Source organism: Eptatretus burgeri, chromosome 11 (assembly GCF_056783735.1).
Source record: "Eptatretus burgeri isolate ZD-2024b chromosome 11, Ebu_testis_v1, whole genome shotgun sequence".
In the NCBI taxonomy this organism is placed as follows: Eukaryota; Metazoa; Chordata; class Myxini; order Myxiniformes; family Myxinidae; genus Eptatretus; species Eptatretus burgeri.
Genome location: NC_140971.1, coordinates 51,475,849 through 51,498,210, shown reverse-complemented (window position 1 = coordinate 51,498,210; position 22,362 = coordinate 51,475,849). Strand labels below are relative to the sequence as shown.

Here is a 22,362-nt window from a genome sequence, read left to right as displayed (position 1 = left end):
ACCTCTCGACAGAGAGTGAAATAAACATTGGTGCTCCAAGGGACCCGACAAAGGGGTTTGCTAATGGGAGGTATTACCAGTACTGATTTATAAACATATACAAGCCTAGAAGTTTTACAGAATACCGAGACATATTCTTGATAATTACTGTTAATTTCGAATGATTTGTCATCGATATTTTTTCAAAATCAATTTTGAATATGAAACTGAATGAGGAACTGCATCTAAACTGGGATCTTCTATTGGCACAGGTTTTCTGATGCAACCCTGGTCGCCTCTTACGACACAGGGATATGGTACACCTATTCTAACCGGGGCATACACCGGGCCCAGTACACTGGTACTCACTTCGCCGACCTCGGAAGGATGACAGGCCGAGTCAACCCCCTGGTGTGTATTAATTCAAGTGGCCAACGGGCCTTGAACTCAGGACCTTTTGGATCCCAAGCCACTACCCCAACCACTACACCAACACCAGGTCTATTAAAGAAGACAAGATAAAAGCAGAAAAAAACCTCCAGAGAGACACACAGCTGGTGACATTGGGGGAAGTGATGTAACTTCCCAGTGCAATCTGGGTACCAGCGACACCATCCTTAATGTCATTTTTCTCTCCATTGGCAGTTAGACATATGTCCCCTTCCCTCCACAACCCAAACCACAGGATGCCAACCCATGGAGTTAATGCTATATCCTCTAAATTCTGAGCCAGGAAGCAGCACAGACCATTCCATTTTAATGTCTTTAGTATTATTCAGTCAGGGAAGAATAAAACTGCTGACTTTCCAGACTCAGAACAGACACTCTAACCATAATGGCGGGATGGCCTCGAGATATACACACCAGCCTCAGAGCCATATAGCCTGGGTTTGAATCTCGGCCTAGTTATAAACTGTTTTCCATATATCTTGCAGGCAGGGCGAGACATCAATGTGTGTTGCCGTTCCTTGGATAGACAATAAACTGGGTGTCCTGTCTTCCAGCATCAGTTGGTAGATGTTAAAGATTCAGTGGTGTCATTCATGAAGAATAGGTGAGCTATTGTCAGCACCGAGAACAAATTACAAATTTGTGGGAAACTTAGAGGGGGAAATGCATCAGTGGCACAGCCATGCCCTCAATCATTGATGCGACTTGCAGACAAGTGCTGCATACAAAAGAAGAGAACCATAATATCAGTTACAGTACTGATCCTCACGGTTCAGTTCTGGGACCATTATTAGTCCCCTTCCAGTTTCACCGAAAGGGACTAGAGATTTGCTCTCCTTCTGTCCATCCCACCAATGGTTTTCCTGACATTCCCCTGCCCCCCCCCATATCCTTTAACATATTCAACTGAAACTTGGAACATGGCTTCTTAATGATAAGTCACAGAACACGTTCGAGTTTCAGGGTGTTTCGTCAATTTTTCAGTTATGCCATTGTTGTGTATAAACAAAGACAGCCCACACGAAGGATCCTTCGCTCATCTGCCTTTAATCACGTCTCGTGCTCCACACTTGACAGCCCACTGACGTCACTCTCGGTTCCGCCTCGTCAGTTCCCTCCTCATGCATTCATTCATATTCATGCAACTCCCAATACCACAGCCATTTTTAGACTTGGAAATATTGTTGAAGATTCGGCGGCGCTCAACAGCACCGCCGTCTCAGGGGTTATAACGCCGGCTGGTTCGGCACAGGTTTCGGGTCACGCGCCTCAGATCACGATACCAAAGTACTGCTGCGTCTTACCTGTTGGGGATATAAACTCCGGCTACAGACTGGGTTTGTCAGAGACCGAGCGAAGTCTGCCAGTCCGTAGCCTGTTTGGTTTTATATACAAATCGAGCGATTGTTCCTCGGCGCGGCACGAATAAATTCAATGCGCAAATTTCGTATAACTCAGCCAGATTTATTGGGGACACATTGGGGAACACGACACAAGCAAAGCATTCATGACAACATTATCATTCATCTATAACCCACTCTTATCTGGGGAGCTACGGATATGGGTTTTGAAGGGAGCCCCAGCGAAATAAACCTGGACAACATGCAGACAAGACACTGAGTACTTGGTGGTTCCTCATGGACGAGAGGAAAAGTGTCGAAGGCACGAATGAGGATCATGACAAGCCGATGTCGCCGGATTCGAACACCCAGACCGAACACGCAGCATGGCAAGATGGCGCGACATACTCCTATTGGCACCGCTCATGCACGCAGCCTCGGTGCGTCCAGCCCCTGTGAGGTCGACTGCACAGGAGAGAAAGATCCGGTGTGTGTTCCAGCTGGCTTTTCACAAGGTCCAGTCTGCAAATCCAGGCCTGGCATGTACACTAGATTAGGCCAATTCTGGGTGTTGGACTCTGCAGGTGGATCGATGGGACGACAAGACGTGGTCGAGCTGTGCAGGGAGTAAGGACAGTTAGAGGCCCCGTGGCTGGATCCAGGATGAACCTGGGAATGACCTGCAGGCTGGAACCATGGCCAAGGAGGGACAGCTCGTCAATTCACTGCTCATGAAGTAGAACGCAGACAGACAAAAGCAGTTCCTTCCTTGCCTTTCAGAGCAGGCCTTTTTCGGACCACCCCTGGGGACCCGTGATTGGTCCATTGTTTGAGTTTGCAGCAGCTCTCTGCCAATGGGTTGTTGACACGTCCTGTTGAGTGACTCCGTCAGGGCACTGGGTGGGGGCTCGTTAAGAGGGGGGAAGGAAAAAGAAGGCGCCTCTCAGTACACCACCTCTGTATGAACACTGGACAGCCTGCTACACCTCCCGACACACATGTTACGTCTGATTACCAAACAACCTGGCTAAACATGCATTTTAAGGGGGGATCTGGGCTCATCCTATATTTCATAACCCACTAAGGGCCCATTTCCACAACAATATCACATATTATACATGGGTCAGTGTTCAGCTGCCCTGACTGTACCCCCACTGCTTTACACCAATTCGCTGGAGAGCTGGCCTGACTCCACCCCAATAAAATCATGCGCCACCATTGCATGAAGCAGCACATATCGGCAGGCCTCAAGCCTTAAAGGCATGGGTGTTAGTCCATGTCCCAGTGCAATTTGAATGATCCCAGGTATATAACAACAATGTATTTTATATGCACATACTCTACCAGTCAAAAGTTTTAGAACACCCAATTTTTCAAGTTTTTACTGAAATTTCAGCAGTTTAATGCTTCAATGTATTCTGAAATTAAAGCATAGAACAAATAAACAATTGCAGATAAGAAAGAAATCGTGGAATCGTTTTGAGGAACAAAATTTATTCTAAATTTGTGACTCATCAAAGTAGCCACCTTTTACAGATATAACAGCCGAACATACTCGTGGCAATATTTCTCCAATGGAAATCAAATATTGTTTGGAAAGTTCTTCCCAACACTGTTGCAGAAGTTCCCACAAATGTGTTGCACTTGTAGGTTGCTTTGCTTTCACCCTTTTTGTCCAGTTCATCCCAAACCAGCTCAATGGGGTTTCATTCTGGAGACTGTGCTGGCCATTCCATGATTTGAAGCCTACCGTTTGGTTCTTTTCTGCTAAGTTAGTTCTGACATAGCCTGGAGGTATGTTTTGGGTCGTTATCTTGCTGTAGGATGAACCCCTGACCAACTAGGCGTTGACCACCCAGGTCAAAAAACCAGTAAAGACCAGTAGCTTACTGGTCAACTGGTACCAGTTGAAAACCAGTAGCCAACTGGTACCAGTAAAGCCAGTTGGTTTCTTACTGGTTTTAATATGGAAATTGGAATAGAGTGATATATTACCAGTTGAAATACATGTATTTAACTAACTGGTATCAACTGGGACCAGTACATTGTAACTGGTATCAACTGGGAGACCAGTACATTGCAACTGGTATCAACTGGGACCAGTACATTGCAACTGGTATCAACTGGAACCAGTAAGACTTTAACTGGTACAAATATGAGCTACAGGTTTTTTCAACTGGGAAATTGGAATTCTGACTGAATTTAACTGGTACCAGTTGAAACCAATAGAGACCAGTTAAAGACCAATTAGAACTAATAGAGACCAGTTGAAAATGTGTACTGGTTTTAACTGGTTTTTCGACCTGGGCAGAGGGTATTGTATGGCACTGCAAAATGCTGTGGTAGCCCTTTTGGTTCTGGGTGCCAGTCACTCTGTGCAATTCGCCAATTCTGGATCCAGAAAAAGAGCCCCAGATCATCACGCATCCTCCTCTATGTTTGACAGTTGGTGTCACACACTGACAGAACCATCCTTTCGCCTACTCGATGGCGTACAAAAACCCTGCGTGATGAACCGAAGATTTAAAATTTTGATTCATTGGTCCAGAAGACCTTCTTCCAGTTTTCAGTCGTCCACTGGCGGTGTTTCATGGCCCAGGTAAGCCTCTCTTTCTTATTTTTCCATCTTAGCAATGGCTTTCTTACTGCCACTTGACCTGTCAAACCTGCAGCTCGAAGTCTTCTCTTCACAGTTGAAACTGAGACTTCCTTAGCTCGACCAGAGTTAAGCTGTGCTTGAAGCTGCTGTCCTGTGAGCCACCTATCACGCAAGCTGTTGACTCTCAGAAACTTGTCTTCTGATTGTGTTGTGGCTTTGGGTCTACCAGACCTCTTCCTGTCAGAGTTTCCTCCAGTTTCCAAGTGGCTTTTGATGGTGTAGGAAACTGTACTCACTGACACCTTGGCTTCTTTGCATTTTCTCCAAAGGAAAGACCAACACTTTTAAGGGTTATAATGATCTGTCTGTTTTCCTTTGTTAATTGTCTTTTTCTCACCATAATGATAGCAACATACTACTTCGTGCAGTGCAATATTGTCCAAATAATGCTTCAGAGGGTGTAGCAACACCGTTTGTTCCAACACTGCTTTTATACAGACAGAAGGTTTGTAACCAATCAACAAAAGTTGGGACACCTGAAGGAATTTTTTGCATCAACTTTCAAAGCTTAATTTACTTCCATTGCTGCAGAACAGCTGCAGTTGCTAACCCATTACTTGTTCCCCGGAAAGGGCTTTTTTTAACAACTCTGAAATTTACATTATTTTTCAGTTTTTGGTGACCCACTTTTTTTTAATCTCTGGCAGTTTACCGCTTAGCTTTGTACCATTTTAGGTTATTCACTGGACTTGAACTGCTTAAATTTCAGTAAAAACTGAAAAATGGGGGTGTTCTTAAACTACTGACCGGTTGAGGAAACGGTCTGTGTGTTTTAGATTTATGTATGGACAGTACATTGGGTTATTTTTTATTATTGAGCCATCATCGAGAATATTCTGTACAGTTTTGGTCACTGCCTCTGAGGAGGGATGTAGCTCACATCAAGAGAGTTCAGCTTTGGGGCGACTAAGCTATGAGGGACGACTGAAGTAAAAAGTACTTCATACATTAGAAAGGAGGCGATTATGAGGGGATTTGTTGGAGTTCTTTAAAATAATGTCAGGTGTGGTCAAGATGGGACTCGTGCAGTTTTCAGCAGAGTGGACAGTGTTAGGACCAGGGGCAATAGCTTGAGGGTAAAAACAAAAGATGAGAGTTAGGACAGTTCTAAGGCAGGCATCCTTCAGTTGGTGAGTGGTTAATGCAAGGAATCGTCTCCGCAGAAAGGCAGTGGAGGGGTGGATAAGTTAAAATGGGATTTGGAATGGTACCTGGATGCATTGAAGACAGAGTGGTATGGGGATATTGGCTTCTGGGGGTGGTAGCTTGGGGTGCTTCTGGAGGTGCATGTGGATGAGTGACGATACTGTAGTTGGTGCAGTGCAGGCATGATGTTCCAAATGGCCTCGTCCTGCACCAAAGTTCCTTATATATCCTTGTGTAATGTCATTGAGTTTCGTGACTCTGGCATAGTGATTACATTTTATTAATTTTTACCTTTCTTACTTAATCTTTCTCCATGAATTGTTTTGAGATGGTACTTCTAAAATAAAAGGACAATCCAATAAATTATTCATTGATTGAATTAAATATAGCAGTATTATAGCAATTGTAAATAATAAATTAATGTTAAAAATGAGCGACAAATATGGTATTATGTGCAAAGAAATATGAAAAGAAGAAATAAATATTTGAACCAATTTTCTATCTCTTCTAAAATACTGATAATCATGAAACAATAGAGAATAAGATGCCTTAATATGGCATGGAAAGTTGAAATTCTTGGCAAGTGTCAACCCAGCATTCCTACATCACGTGTGTGTATGTGTATATATATATATATAGTACAATAACAAAACATTGATCAAACGGAAGCTTTTTATCACATTAAAAAGCTCCTCATACCAAGTCGGCGATGGCAGTTTAAATGTTTTCTAATGAACACTTTTCTTGTGCAGAAACCTCAAGGGAATTGTATTTAGAACACAAGGTCATGGTAGCAGCTTCTGAATCTCTCCGGGTATGACAAGTGGATGAACAGGTTCTCCGCAGCAGTTTTTAAAATATTATGCACTGCTTCAGAATGTGAGCGCAAAGGCAGTTACAATAAGCATCCGAGTATCCGACACATTGTGAGTAAAGACAGACTGGATGGATAAAGGACACCTTTTGTGCGTAAATCTTTTGCAGGTCTGCAAGTAATTAAGTATTTGGACAAATTTACCCATAAAAAGTGTCTTTGTGACATCTACTGCCTCTGCTGGCACACTTCTTGTGAGCTATTTACCGATGGAGATTTTAAGGGGGTTTTTAAGAACCTAAAAAAGCTCGTTCTTTGTATTCATTTCTTAGTGACATTAATTAGTGAAGGGTAAGTGTATCATTAGGATAGCCTTTGATATGAATCTCCATAAAGCAATAGCAATAATTATATATCTTTGTTTTTATTTTAAGGAAATTTGCCGAAAATATTGTTATTAATAACACAACAAAAAAAGTTGAATTTTATATTTAGTGGAATATATATATATATATATATATATATATATATATATATATATATATATATATATATATATATATATATATATATATATCTGTTTCTATCTTTATCTTTATCTGTTTCTCTCTCTCTCTCTCTCTCTCTCTCTCTCTCTCTCTCTCTCTCTCTCTCTCTCTCTCTCTCTCTCTCTCTCTCTCTCTCTGTCTCTCTCCAACTTCCCTCCCTCTCTCCCTCATTTTTGCCCCTCCTTTCTCCTCCTTCCCCAACTCTCTATCCCTGCTTCTCTCTCCCTCTAAAATTCCCTCTCATTTCCATACTTTTTCGACAGAGCATCGGTACTGCCAAAGCAGTCTCTTGGCAAAGCCTCCCACCCTTGGTAAAGGAAGGAAGTTGGAATATGGCCAGGGTGTCGGTGATATCCAGCAAATAGATCTTTTATATTGTAAAGTAAACACATGGTAAATTATTTTCATAAAATCATGAACTGAAAATTACTGTATATTAGAGCCTTATCTTGCCGTGATTTAAGATACCCATATGAAATAATAAAAGTCTTTATCCCAAAATCCTCCAAGATCTTAAAAGGAGTTTTCAAAGATGATAATTAAAATGTACATAATAGGTTCAGAGGTTGGGAGAAGAGGAAATGTGAGGTGTTGCAATTCACCCCAAATATTGCAAATCTATTTGAAATCTGGGGAGCCTCATCTGGATAACATGGATGATTCCCTGAAGTTATGCCATCAGTGTATGAGTGCAGAATTGTTAGTTAAACTTGATAAGCCTCATCAAGGAATTTGGTTATGCAGAATAAGTGCATTTCTTGGATGACACATGACAATGGGCTTTGCAAGATAAAACCAACACCTCCACCATAAACAATGTGCGAGGAATTCTACTTATATGAACTCTCCAGAGTAATTTCCCATTTGTTGTTGAGTAATTTCATGGGTGAAGCTGATTGAAGGTTTTGATACAGTCAACATCTCAAATAATTTGATAGTGGTTGGAGTTAACATGCCTGATTTTAAATTATTTCCTCTCTGTCAATTGCTAAATGGATGCCTTCGCAGCTGGCAGCTGCTTTTCCATCATTTTTCCATTCATAATACACTGCGGACAAATGGCTTTGAGCAGCCTTGTTGCTACTTTGACAGCTGCTTGGCATGAACATGCTATCATGCTTCCTTTTAACACTGTTTCTTGCCTTTACTCACAATTTGCAGTTGTGCTGCACTGACAGCTTTATATTTCTGTAGATGTTATGCAATGCATCATATCATGAAGCTAATTTGCATCACTATACTTCACAGTACATGCACCTAGCAAGATAGCACTGATGTAGTATGTTCACCTTTGAGCTGTTGTCTTTGTTCCATTCCCGACCTGTTTTTATAACCTTTTATTCGAGTGCTTCACATGCATGGTGTTACTTCAATGAGAGTGCCATCCTTCAGAGGGAGTGTAAGCCCAGTATCCCTGGCTTCAATGAACGTGCCGTCCTTCAGCGGTTTCGTAAGCCAGGTATCTTCTAAACATTTGCCTATAGATATTAAATACACCAAAGTGTATTTTGCTGGACTAGGCCATGAATGCTGTCATCCTGGCTAAATTCATGCACTCACCTAAAATACCTTTCCATTGAGTGGACTTGTCATGAGAATCTCACTGGTCTGAGAATAGCAAGGGAATACCTTGACCTTGATTTGTGCTCAGTACAATGCCAAGGTAGACAGGTTCTAATAATGTGGTGAGGTTTACGATAGTATCCCTATGAGATACAAGTGTTAAATTGGGATTAATTTAACATTATTTTTCAATGTAAATCTAAACAGAGTATCGTCAATCGAATTAAAACAGGGTGTTTACAAGATTTGGATACCTTGCTTTGCAATTGGCTTGTAAACTTGAGGCTGAAGAGGCCAAGGGAAGAAGACACATTTTTTGTGGCATCCGTAAGGAGTGGATGAGTCTGCATGTATTAGGATTACTATGCATCTGTCATTGCTTTTCAATGTGAATGTGTCTGTCACTGCAACCCAATGACAGTGGCTGTGCCCAACATTCCAGCTTAGAAATGCAACTCGACTCTCCCTCTACCTTGGTCGACTTACTCAGCATCAGTCATATATAAATAATTACTGCATAACCAGTCAGTCGAACTTGATCAAATCCCACTTGCCACCAGACTCCAAGTTGCCATTTATATAAAGGTGTCTCCACACTCGATTATAAACCATGGTTGTGTTCCAGGAAGACTTTTGTCAAAGCAGAAAAATGTACGGCCATTTTGGAAAAAGGAGACAATATCATAATAAATGACCCATTGCTTCATGTTTGAAAAGCAGCTCTAATTAAAGCATTTTCTCCAAGTACTTCATGGCCTCATGAAAGACAGCTCTGAATTGAAGCATTAAATAAATAAATAGATAATCAAATGACCTTGAGTGATATATTTTGACGTTCCAATCTAAGCACAAAGCATGGTGCTGGGATGAAAAAAAAATCTCATACACAGTACCATGTTAATTTGCCATTGTCTCTGAATGTCTTTGTAATTTATATTGTTGCGAATTCGCGCCTGCCGGCGTGCGGAGGGCCACGTAACTCGGATCGCGGCACGTCGCCCACCGGACGGACAATTCAGTCGTGACCCTCTCGGACCAACGCCGGGAGCTAGTCACGGGTGGAGGTTTAACCTCACCACGATCGTGCCAATTGCCCACCCGCGCAGGATAGGGTCGCTCGCCAAATTCGATCTACCTAAGTACCTGCGCGAATGGTCGACCAGGCGATCGCACCTCGCCGCAGGTCGACTCCGGACATGGGCCGCTTGGGCGGCCCGTTCCGTGCTATCGGGATAACCGAGCGGTGTTATCGCCGACCTGGACGGTTCAGATTAATTACCGGGCGTATTAAGCCCACTACGAACCCTTTACGTGAAGCAGGATGGAGGGTCAATAAAGAAAAGACGAAGCGAAACGGGAAAACAGTTCACACAATGCACATTTATTACGCGACACACAGAAAGCACACATATACAGCCAAACAGTCAAAATGCACATATAGCAGTTAAAACAAAAGAAACAATGACGCAGAGTTACTACCGAATACGCGTACACATGGCAACACTTATACAGTTCTACTTTACAGACGGCACCAACACATATTTACTCAAAAGCAAAGGAAAGAAGCCACCCTCATAGACAAGGGGGCAGACAGGCCTGGAGGCCAATATGTGCGCGTGACCTGGAGGAGCGGCCAGGTCCGCGAGACCGGGGGTGGGGGGGTCCTACCCGCGTCCTCGTGACGCGTTGGCGGGCGAGCCACAGATGTGGCCGTGTGGCTGTGCCCCAACTCTGTGCTCCTTCGCAGGTTTCGTTGGCACGACGTTTGGAGTGCAGTGGGAGCGGGGCCCCCTTTTGCACTATCTCAGCGCGGGGGAAAGGGGGAATTGTTGATGCCCTGGGGGAGGAGAATGGCAGGCTGGCTTGGGTCCCACGGCGAGCGATCCCACACCACGACCTCGTCGCCGACCGCCGTCCTTCTCGCCTCGGACCCGAGCTCCTTTGCCTCTTCCCGCAACTCTCCTCAGCCGACTGCAGAACCCAACTCGATGCCACACCGATGACTTCGCCACCCGACTCCACTCTCTGCCACACCGATGACTCGACTCACTCTGCCCTGCCGACACACACTGCTACTGCCACACTCTCTGCCCTGCCAATACACACTGCTACTGCCACACTCTGCCACGATTCGCCTTGCGCTCGCCGTTTTATAGGCCGACAGGAGAAAACAATATGCAAATATCTGGATCAGGATGACCTCGGGGGCGGAGGCATGCTTGCCAATTGGACAGAGGGAAAGTGGGCGTGAACCTCCCCTGATCCTAGAATGTGCATATATCGATTTCACACAGACGCGCCTGGAGGCGGGACAAGCCGCTCCGCGCTTGCTCATTGGATGGATCAGAAGTGGGCGTGTAGCGTTCCTGATCCGAATTCTCCCTCGGAAAGGCCGCTATTTGCCTGCGGCTCGGTGCGTATCGCTGAACGAGCCCAAGACAGCCCGACGCTCAGTGTTCACAGGTGGTGCAGGAATGGCCGTAGAAGGAGAGAGGTGAGGGTGGCGGAGGGTTCATCGGTGGTGGTTTGATGGTTATGGTGCTGTTTGGGAATGACGGTAATGCGATGTTTGCGGGATTGAGTAGTGAAGGTAAAGGTCGTGGCTGTTGGCGTTGTTGTTGTTGTCTGAGGGTTGGAGCGTGGTTGTAGTTGGTGATGATGGCTGGCGTGGTGGTTAAGGTGGTTGTGTGATGGCGGTTGAGACGTGGTTGGTTCAAAATAACGATAGAACAGAAAAACGGCTATCTTAAAGCGTCGCAGCCCAAATGAATCACTTAAATTTCCTCTAGACAACGGATTTGGGGCTAACTACACATGTACTTTGAGATATCTCACCTACGGGCCCTTCATGGTGTAATGCGAATTTCCACAGCTGTAACAATGTCATGGTAAAACTATGTCCAATAAATGACTTCTTTTAAATGCAGTATATGTTGCTCGCAAACAGGCATTGAAACTAATTATATTTGAATGTATTTTATTGATGTTCTTCTTGCATATTGCAGCTTGTCTGCCAGGTAGCTATCATTTTGTTGGGACATGACTGCCACTGATCTGTGCCTCCATACCAATACACTGGTACTCCTTTCACTGATGTCGGAAGGATGACAGACTGAGTTAACCCCACCTGGAGTTAATTCAACAGCCAACAGAGCTTGAACTCAGGACCCTAAGATCCCAAGCCAGCCACCTTAACCACTAAGCCAACACCCAGCTTATTTTACTGTTTCTCTTTTCAAAATTAATCAAATTAGTGCTTCAATACACTTTACCTAACATGGTTAACATTTCATACACAGAAAATTTTCAAAATAAATTTTAAATTGTTGTTGCTCATATTTGTTCATAAGACAATTACTTGTCAGTTGTAAATGGCAACTGCTGTTCATCGGTGTCCACAGGTCTGTATAACTGTCCGCATGCCTGTTTCCTGAGTAATGAGACAGCATCTTATACAAATGTTCGATATTTTCGGTGCTGTATCATCCGATATAGTCAGAAAATAATATTATGATTGTTGCAAGAATGGATGTGAGCTGGCAGCATAGCCTAGAGCACTTGCCTTTGAGCTGTTTATTGTGGGTATGAATCTCGACTGAACTATAAACTCTCACCCTGGAGTTTCCCATGCAGGGTGAGGCATCAATGTGTTTGCCCTCCCTCGGCTGAACATGAAGCATGAAAACCTATCTGCCAGCACTGGTTTGTTTTTCATGAAGAGTAAGCTAGTTATCACCGACACCCTGAAAATATATCAAATTTCTGCTACCTTCAATCAGGCCTGGCCAGCCAGTTCATGAAAGACTTGGGCCAAAAATGTTTCCTGACTGACCCCATAATAAAGCAGGAATAAGTAAGGTCATGAAAGAAGTAGTAGTAGTTGAAGTTTCAGTGAGCCACGATTTTGTATAAAAACAAGCGGCAAGAATAAATCTGTGATCATATCATCCTAGAAGCTTGTTAACAAAAGCAGTTCATGAAAATATGAATACGTTTTAGTTCTGTTCTTCCTGGAGAATGATTGAAAAAACATTTTTTGGAATGAAAAGCAAATTAGAGCATTTTAAAGAATGCACATTTAAAATCATTTTCAAATCGAATTACATAAAACATGAGAATTTTTTAGGCACTTAATATTAATTTTACTTTGGCCTTCATTATAAAACTGTATCTTATGTGAAGTTCACAATTTCTTGAAATGGTAAAAACATGCGTCTCCTGACACTATGGAAACCAGCAACAATTCTATTTACAACGAGAACTACACTCAGTAGAGCGCTTACCGCCGCCAAGGATAAGCTGTGTTCATTCTCCTATTTCGAAATTTGCCTTTTATTTCATTGAAACAATGGTATTCAACAGAGAGCAATATGAAGATGAGGAACCTGAAATTAAAAGAAAAACAATATAATGCTTCCAAAGAAAGAAAATAGGAAATTGGTAAAACAGCAGAAGGTTGTGATGGAGAAGCAGATGAAAACATGGTCACACTGTCTTTGGTTTCTTCATAAATGTTAGCCTTGCATCACAGTGTGTCAGCCTGTCTGTTCCATCTCATGTTTTCAGGAAAAATAGAATCAACTTGCTTTCTCATATTAACATACCTGCACAGTGCACAATCATCCCAACCTCTCTGACTTTAATCGCCCGACATATACTAATTCACTCAACATTTCCTTGATGTCTTTTATGTCACAGATTATATATATATATATATATATATATATATATATATATATATATATATATATATACCGTATATATATATATATATATATATCGTATATATATATATATATATATATATATATATATATATATATATATATATATATATATATATATATATATATATATATATATATATATATATATATATATATATATATATATATATATATATATATATATATATATATATATATATATATATATATATATATATATATACCGTATATATATATATATATATATATATATATATATATATATATATATATATATATATATATATATATACCGTATATATATATATATATATATATATATATATATATATATATATATATATATATATATATATATATATATATATATATATATATATACCGTATATATATATATATATATATATGTATATATATATATATATATATATATATATATGTATATATATATATATATATATATATATATATATATATATATATATATATATATATATATATATATATATATATATATATATATATATATATATATATATATATATATATATATATATATATATATATATATATACCGTATATATATATATATATATATATATATATATATATATATATATATATATATATATATATATATATATATATATATATATATATATATATATATATATATATATATATATATATATATATATACCGTATATATATATATATATATATATATATATATATATATATATATATATATATATATATATATATATATATATATATATATATATATATATATATATATATATATATATATATATATATATATATATATATATATATATATATATATATATATACCGTATATATATATATATATATATATATATATATATATATATATATATATATATATACTGTATATATATATATATATATATATATATATATATATATATATATATATATATATATATATATATATACCGTATATATATATATATATATATATATATATATATATATATACCGTATATATATATATATATATATATATATATATATATATATATATATATATATATATATATTTCGCCTCTGCCATTAATTATACTCAAATGCTGTCAATACAGCTAATAAGTGAAAATTATCTTGAATATTATGTTGCTGTTTTTTTCAACATATTTACATGTTCACACATATGGGCTGGCAGGATAGCCGAGGCCCTAGAGGTATGCACACTTCCCTTTGAGTTGTCTTGGCTGAGTTTCTGAATTCTTGTGTCAGCTGCAAAATGTTATCCTGGTGTTTTGCATGCAGAACGATGCAACAATGTGAGTGTATGTCGTCTCTCAGATGGACGTTAAACTGGGAATCCAATCAGTCAGGATTAGTTGGTGGATGTTACCGATTCCACAGTGTCATTAGCAAATAGTAGGTGAGCTATCACCAGCATCCTGAACAAATGACTAATTCCTGCTCTTCGTGACGACTGAGAAGGCAATGGTAAACCACCTTGTATAACCTTTGCCTCGAGACTGCTTTGGCAGTATCGACGCTCTCTCAACTCTATGATACACTGTAAAAGTCATAGAGGATGTTACCTGTGAAACATCAGTGTTTTCATTTCCAAAAGCATTCCCCTTTTTTCAAACATTTTGTCTTCTGAAGACAAAAAAAAAATTTTGTCTTCTGACATTTCACATGGTGGATGAGAACAATACCCTGAAACATATCTGAAATACACCTGTACCAAAACACTTCATGTCGAACGCATGGCGCTGTCATGTGAAAATTTCATGCGACATGTAACAGACAAGCAATTTCAATGCTAATATGTTTTGCCAATGTAATTATACACATACAAAGAAGCTTGGCTAATTACATTACATTTCCGTTGCTTTTGATAGCACATCTGCCTTTCGTGAGCAGCTGCAGAGCATATCGTAACTCGACAATGGGTTAACGAACAGGTTAATTATGGCAAAGCAGTGTCCAGGTTAAAGAACTTAGTTAGATGCATAGAGGCAGCTACCTTGAGCCATCATAAAGCGGTGGCAACCATCATTGCTGATCGTCAGGGATGTCGAAAGATGGGTGAGAAGCATTCCTTCCTTATGTACGACAATGTTTATTTTCTTATGTTCAAATTTTAAATCATTTGATGCAAAGCAGATGCCATTCAATAAAAATTAGGATGCCAATGTTAATAAAAATGTCAGGATTCCAAATGGTAAGAAAACAGTTGGAAGAATGGAACCTTTATTTTCAGCTTGATGTGGCTCCATTGCATAAAGTGTGTGTGATCGTTGTTTCAAATTTTTGAGTACAGACTGCTTGGACAGCAACAGCAAAATTATAATTTCACTAGCAACTTTGTGCATAGCAGAGATTTAGCATCGAAGAAGAGACTAAAATTTGTTTGGAGGTGGAGATTGATTTGTCACAAGTTGAGTGAATCAAGGATCAAGATACACCGAAAATAGCAATATGTTGGGTACGTTTTGGGAAGAGACGATTTTGACGGCCAAGAGAGACCTGGAAATGTACCATCGAGAAGAAAATGAAAGGAATGAAGGTCACCTGGAATAAAATCAGAACGTGGCCCAAGACCGATGAAAGTGGCGAATGTTCATAAGAAGCTCCATCTGCCAGGCGGCATGATTGGGTAATAAGCAAAGTATGCAAGCAGCTTTGTGCATGATCTCGGCTTGACCTTTAAAAAACACTTCTCCAAACTTCTCCTAAGGGACATTACTGCTGGAAGTATCTGCCAATCAGACTATGTATGTGTAAACATCATTATGGTACATTATGTAAAATAGTGAAAACATTGCCTTGTTTCATTGCACATTACTTTAGAAGTGTTTTACAAATAACAACTGATATATATATATATATATATATATATATATATATATATATATATATATATATATATATATATATATATATATATATATATGAAGCACGTCAACATCAAATAATGGCTTAAAGTATTCATGCTGATGTGATTGTTTTATTGCAAAAATTTTGGGTTAGTGTTAGGTTTAGGGTCAGGGAACCATCAATATTGTTTTGTCGATTAAAAAACAAACAAAGAATGATGTTCAAAGAGGAGAAACCACCTCCAGCCTGAATGGCAGCTTCAATATTTCATGTTATGGATTCCACAAAACTCAACAGGCCATGTTTTCACTCTGAGTCCTGGATTACCATTTACGAGGTTTACAGAAAAAGTTTACAGTAGAAACTGGAACTGCACTCGGGAGAGCGCATGCCTCTGACAGGCTGAATGGTTTACGCTTTGTATGCTATTGTTGGCCGGATCTGCATCTGCACCATAACTAAATTCGAATCGGCATGTTCTTGTCACCTAACTAACTCCTCACCAAGTTTTGTCGGAATCCGTCTTCAACCTTTTGAAATATCATGCTATATATGGTTTTGGCCCAATATCTCAACTATGAAGAATCATTTAAAAAAATTCTCGTGTTAGAATCCAGATCTGGATTTTCACCAAAATTGAATACATTCATCCTTGTCACACACCCAACCTGTCCACCAAATTTCGTCCGAATACATCAATTTTTTTTTGAGATATCCTGCTCACAGATGGACATACAGAACTGCAAATATAACCTCAGTCCATCTTTAGTGGCAGAGATAATAAAGGCACAATTGCATTGCATCCTACAGATGTCTTCCGAGGAACTGCTGTCATGTTATGTGAATCCATCATGCACAAAATGGATGACAAAACCGCATGAGCAATGCTTAAAATGTCTTTGAAAGCAAACTCACCGCTCTTCTTCCATTTGCAGAAAGTTCCTACATGAGTGGTGTGGAGCATCGTCAAATTGGAATCTCATGACCTGTTCAATGTCAAAGAGGATTGAGTGAGTGCATTGCTTGCGTTTCTTACGTTCGAACAGCTTTACGGGAGGGTTCATCATTTTGTTGTCTCAACGATTGTTCTTTTTTAAAATGATACTGCATCATGTTAAAAAAACACCTTGTCGCAAAGTTTCATCTCCGCAATTGATTTAAAATGCAGGACTCTCATGGCAGTGAAATTAAACCAGAGCTTCGGGGGCCATGAGAATCAGATACATGGCCAAATGTCCAGAGAAAAGGCAGGCAACACGTATACCATCAAGTATGTGATACACACGCACACACATATATATATATATACATATATATATATATATATATATTTATATATATATATATATATATATATATATATATATATATATATATATATATATATATATATATATATATATACGCACACACACAAATATATACATACATATACGTACACATATGTAGACACACACACACACACACACACACACACACACATACATCCTGACAGACTGGCACACACAGACATTTATCATTATAGATTAGCAAATATCAACCCTTATATTAACTTCACTGATGGAAATACTAAGAGGGGTGGGGGGAGAAGAACAGGTGGGAGAAAGGAAGCGGTAGGACAGAGAGAAGGAGGGGTGGGAGAGTGTGAGTAGGTGGAGGGGTAAAGAGAGAGGAGGGAGGGAGGGGGAACGAGGAGGGGTGAGGGAGTGAGGAGGGGTGGGGGAATGGAAGAAAGCATGAGATCAGAGAAAGGGAAGGTGTATGCGTGGTGGAGCATTAATTACGATTCCTACTGTCTCATCAAAATGCTTCTGCATAAAATAACAGTAAAGACGGAAACAAAATAATGTCTGAAATCCATTTTCCACCGGTCAAACAAAAATGATGCCCAGAGATAAACACTGCCCAGACATGTCCGGAGACAAACACCGACCAGACAGGTCTGGAGACAAACTCTCGTCCAGACAGAAATACCGCCCAATACTGTTCAGGGATAAATACTGCCCAGACACTTCCAGAGACAAACAAACACTGCGCGGACAAGTCCAGAGACAAACACCGCCCAGACACATCCAGAGACGAACATCGCCCAGACATAAATAACACCTGGATACGGCCGGAACACTATGCATTAGTGCTTGGCCGATATCGGCAATTTTTCTGGAATTAGCAGATTGGAGTCAGTGTAATTACCGACTACAGTACTTACTATAAACAACCCAAAAAAGATTGAGTAGCTTGCACCCAAAACAAATTTTAAAAATATCGTTTCATTATCAACGTTTCAAGGAGATGTGAATAAACATTAATGTTTATAAACAGTTGGCAATCATCATGCGTCCTCATTTACCCATTTGTACCTATAGCTTGTAGCAACTGCCGACAGTACATCCCATTCGGGATGACAACTCTTCCGCTATTGATTATAGGGTGTTCGGCAAGTGGCTTAAGCACTCAAGCAAGCACTCCAGTTCAATGGTTGATAAGAAACAGCTGGCTTGGCAAGTAATTGCAAGCTGATTGGTTTTTGGCACATATCTGAAAAAAAAAAATAAACCACGAATTTCTTAACATTTTCACATTTCACTCCAGATTTTGAGTTATTCGATCCACAAAGTCAAATTATATTTCTATTATTTACTTAATCAGTGTGTGAGAGTAGATCGTGGAAAATCACATCATATAATGCGTGAAATCCAAGCTCATCCTTTGAAAACAATAGAACTTACAAAAGTGATGTACACAGCAATTCATAGATATAAAGATCAGGTATTTGAGGATGTCAGTGAGGAAAGTGAAAAAAAAAACAAACAATTTGGCCACTTTATCGTTAATAAACCATTGCATCCTGTTCCAACTTAAAGCATTGTTGAGCAGGCCAAACAAAATGGTGAATTAAGACAGCAGTGAGGTAACCTTGGATGCTCGTTTTGACCCCATCGAGAGGCAGGTGTCTGGGGATGCACCTGAAGAAGAGTATAATTAAATAAAGCCGATAATTATCTTCAAAAGGGATGTTTTGATTAACCTTTTCCCACAATTTTCACTCATGCACTCATGAAGGCAAAATAAATTATATGATCATAGTGAGTAACAAATGTTTTCAGTTATGAAGTAATGAATCATCACATCACGGCAGGTAAGCCGAGAGGTACGTATGCTCACTCGAAGCTGCCTTAGCCTTGGTTCAATTCCCGACCCAACTACAAACTGTCATCCCTGTGTTTCACAGGTAGGGTGAATCATCAATGTGTGCACTGTCTCTCCCGTCTCTTGGATGGATGTTAAACTTGGTGTCTCATCTGCCTGAATCTCTTTCCCCCTTCCTCTCTCTCCCCTCTCCCATGCTCACTCATCTGCCTCTCTCACCTCTCTCCCACTATACATTTACTTTGGACACCACCCTCTCTCTGTCACACCCCTCCCCTGTCTACTTGCTACCCCATCCTTCCCCTTTTGTTGAGGGGACTGCAGCAAGTAAGAATCTGATTCAGAGTGAGCCGACCAGAGGGGTGCAAATGTCGCAACATTGTATGAGCAGTCCTTTTCCAGGTAGATAGCATGGATTTTAAATGCTCCCACCCCAGTTCTCTAACATATCCGTGTGTGTGTGTGTGTGTGTGTGTGTGTGTGTGTGTGTGTGTGTGTGTGTGTGTGTGTGTGTGTGTGTGTGTGTGTGTGTTATTTACGTATGCAGGTTTCAGAAGGTGGAATGGAGTCTTCCCAGGTCTCGAAATATCCTAGAAGTTCCGATAAGTTATATCAATATAGGTATCACACCCCTCAGGTCAGGTCAGGCCAGATTAGATCTGTGACTTGCTACAGGTACCATGTAAACCTGTACTAACCTGTTCCATGGTTGGGTTGTCGGCGACTAAATCGTCTCCCCCACCAGATTTTTGGTGAGGAGGGTGTATGACATGGACACCAGCAGGATTAAAAACAAAACCTGTCAAAGGGCGGAGGAGCGCCTTGTGAGCCAACGGCCATCCATATCTAGTGCCCAACTGTGTCTGTGGATGTCCTCATGCAGATGGATTAATTCTGATTCGGAGGTTGGTGGCAGGATTTGCACTCCGGCCACCGTAAAACCCTTCATTCCGCAAAACAAAAAACGCAAAGAAATCTGAAAACAAACTCCGTTGTAGAGGGAAAACCCACTCCCTTCGCAGGACAGCTCACCGGATGCCGGGATTGGGGCAAAGCCTTCGGGACCCCCAATCTTTGATGATAGGAGGGAAACCACGGGGTAACATTCCCGGGTCAGATTGCAGGAGAGTGTGTCGGAGTGGTGTTGAGGTGTCGTCGACCAGACGGCGGTCTCCTTGGGTTAACCTGAGGCGGTCCCTTCGGGTGGGTGCCTGGAATGTCCTATCCCTAAGAGAGGATGATCACCTGTCTCTGTTATCATCTGAGCTCAAGCGTTTGGATATCGGTATTGCAGCACTCTCTGAGGTTCGGAGACCGGATTGCAGCGAGATCTTGGTGGGTGGCTACACCTACTATTGGTCTGGTCGCTCTGATGGTTACCATTCCCAAGGAGTTGCTGTAGCTGTGTCAAATCAGTTGATTCTAATGATAATTGAGGTAACACCAGTCAACGAGCGTATTATGAGACTAAGGATTCATCACTCATTATGTGTCATTTCCCTGGTCTCTGTTTATGCACCAACTGAGGCGAGTGATCTCACCGTGAAGGATGCATTCTACGCATCGAGTCTGTGGTTGATCAGTGCTCCAGAGGAGATACACTTCTCGTCTTGGGGGATTTCAATGCATCGACTGGAACTGAAAGGGATGGTTATGAGGTGTGTGTTGGTCCCCATGGGTCAGGAACTATGAACCAGAATAGCAATAAGTTCCTTGACGTTGCAAGAAGTCATGGACTTAGGGTGGCTGGTTCATGGTTTCAGCACCCACAAATTCATCGCTGGACTTGGTATTCCAACACTGGCGGTGTGGCAAACAAAGGAGATTGACCATGTGCTCATTGATGGTCACTGGAGGATGATCCCGAACTGCAGGGTCTATCGTTCCCCAATACTGTGCTCTCTTTCCCTCCTTTCCCACAGTTCCTCAATACTATGCTCAGTTCCTCAATACTGACCACCACAATACTGGCTTGTTGTAGCAACTCTGAAGTTGCACCTTAAATCCAGGAGAATTGTACCATCCAAGCCTTTTTTTTTTTTTTTTTTTTTTTTTGTATACCTTGGTCGAGGCTCGTATGAGAGCTAACACACAACTCAAAGCAAGGAGGCAAGAGACAAGAGGGGCGGGAGTGGAAGGGACAAAACATTGGGGAACAGACACAGGTGAACTGTGGAAGGGAGAGGGATGGGGATGGGACGGGGAACATGGCGAGGGGAAGATGGACATTAAAGGGACTTTCAGGAAGGAAAGCAGGAGAATTGAAGGAAGTGGGCTTGGGTGGATTATCGGGGGTAGAAAAGATCGAGGATTTGGATGGGGGAAGATAAGAGGTGCTCGTGAACAGCTGTTTTGAAAGCCTGGAGGGAAGAATGGGAAAGAATAGAGTGAGGAAGTTTATTCCAAAGGCGGGAAAAAAGAGGAATGAAAGAGTGAAGATGAGCAGTGATTCGTGATTTTGGTAGTTTTACCAGAAGGGGGTTGTTGGTGGACCTTGTGCGCCCTGTGGAAATGTGGTTGGGACAAATCACATAGAGAGCAGGGGGGGCAAGGCTGGAGAGGAGTCGGTAGAAGACAGAAAGACCACCGACCAACCTGCGGTGATTGAGTGAGAGGCCCAAAGACTCAGCTTCATTGCGGGAGATGCCAATGATCTTAAAAGCCCTGGTTTCGACAGCGTGAAGTCGAGAAAGGTGGGAGGCAGGAGCACCAGCCCAGAGGGGAGAGCAGTACTCCATCAGGCTACGGACAAAAGCTTTGTAAGTGGTCAGGAGCTCAAGAGGGCCAAGGAAGGACTTTGCACGACGGAGGATTCCCAGTCGGCGACTGGCTTTTGAGGCAAGGTTGGAAATGTGACTTTCCCAGGAAAGGTCATGGCAGATAGTGAGACCCAGAAGCTTGAAAGAAAAGACTTCTTCCAGAGGATTGTTGAGAAAGTGGATGGGGGGGTTTTGTAAACGGTCCTTTCGAAGAGACATCCAGCCTAGCCTGGATGTTGGCAAGCTCAAGGATGACAGGGTAGCTGAGGAGTTTGTGAACAAGCTGAGTGGAGATTTGAGGAGTCTGGGTGCTTTGGGGAGTCCTGAAGAGTTGTGGAGTGCCT

At 41.0% G+C, this 22,362-nt stretch overlaps 1 long non-coding RNA gene across 1 annotated transcript; it reads right to left on the bottom strand.

The window, feature by feature from the left end:
* Nucleotides 1-15,502: 15,502 nt before the first annotated feature.
* Nucleotides 15,503-18,634, bottom strand: LOC147017061 (uncharacterized). Its single transcript, XR_015049712.1, has 3 exons — nt 18,470-18,634; nt 17,025-17,095; nt 15,503-15,868 (listed from the first exon to the last, which is right to left on the bottom strand). It is a non-coding gene; the product is annotated as an uncharacterized LOC147017061 (long non-coding RNA).
* Nucleotides 18,635-22,362: the final 3,728 nt, after the last annotated feature.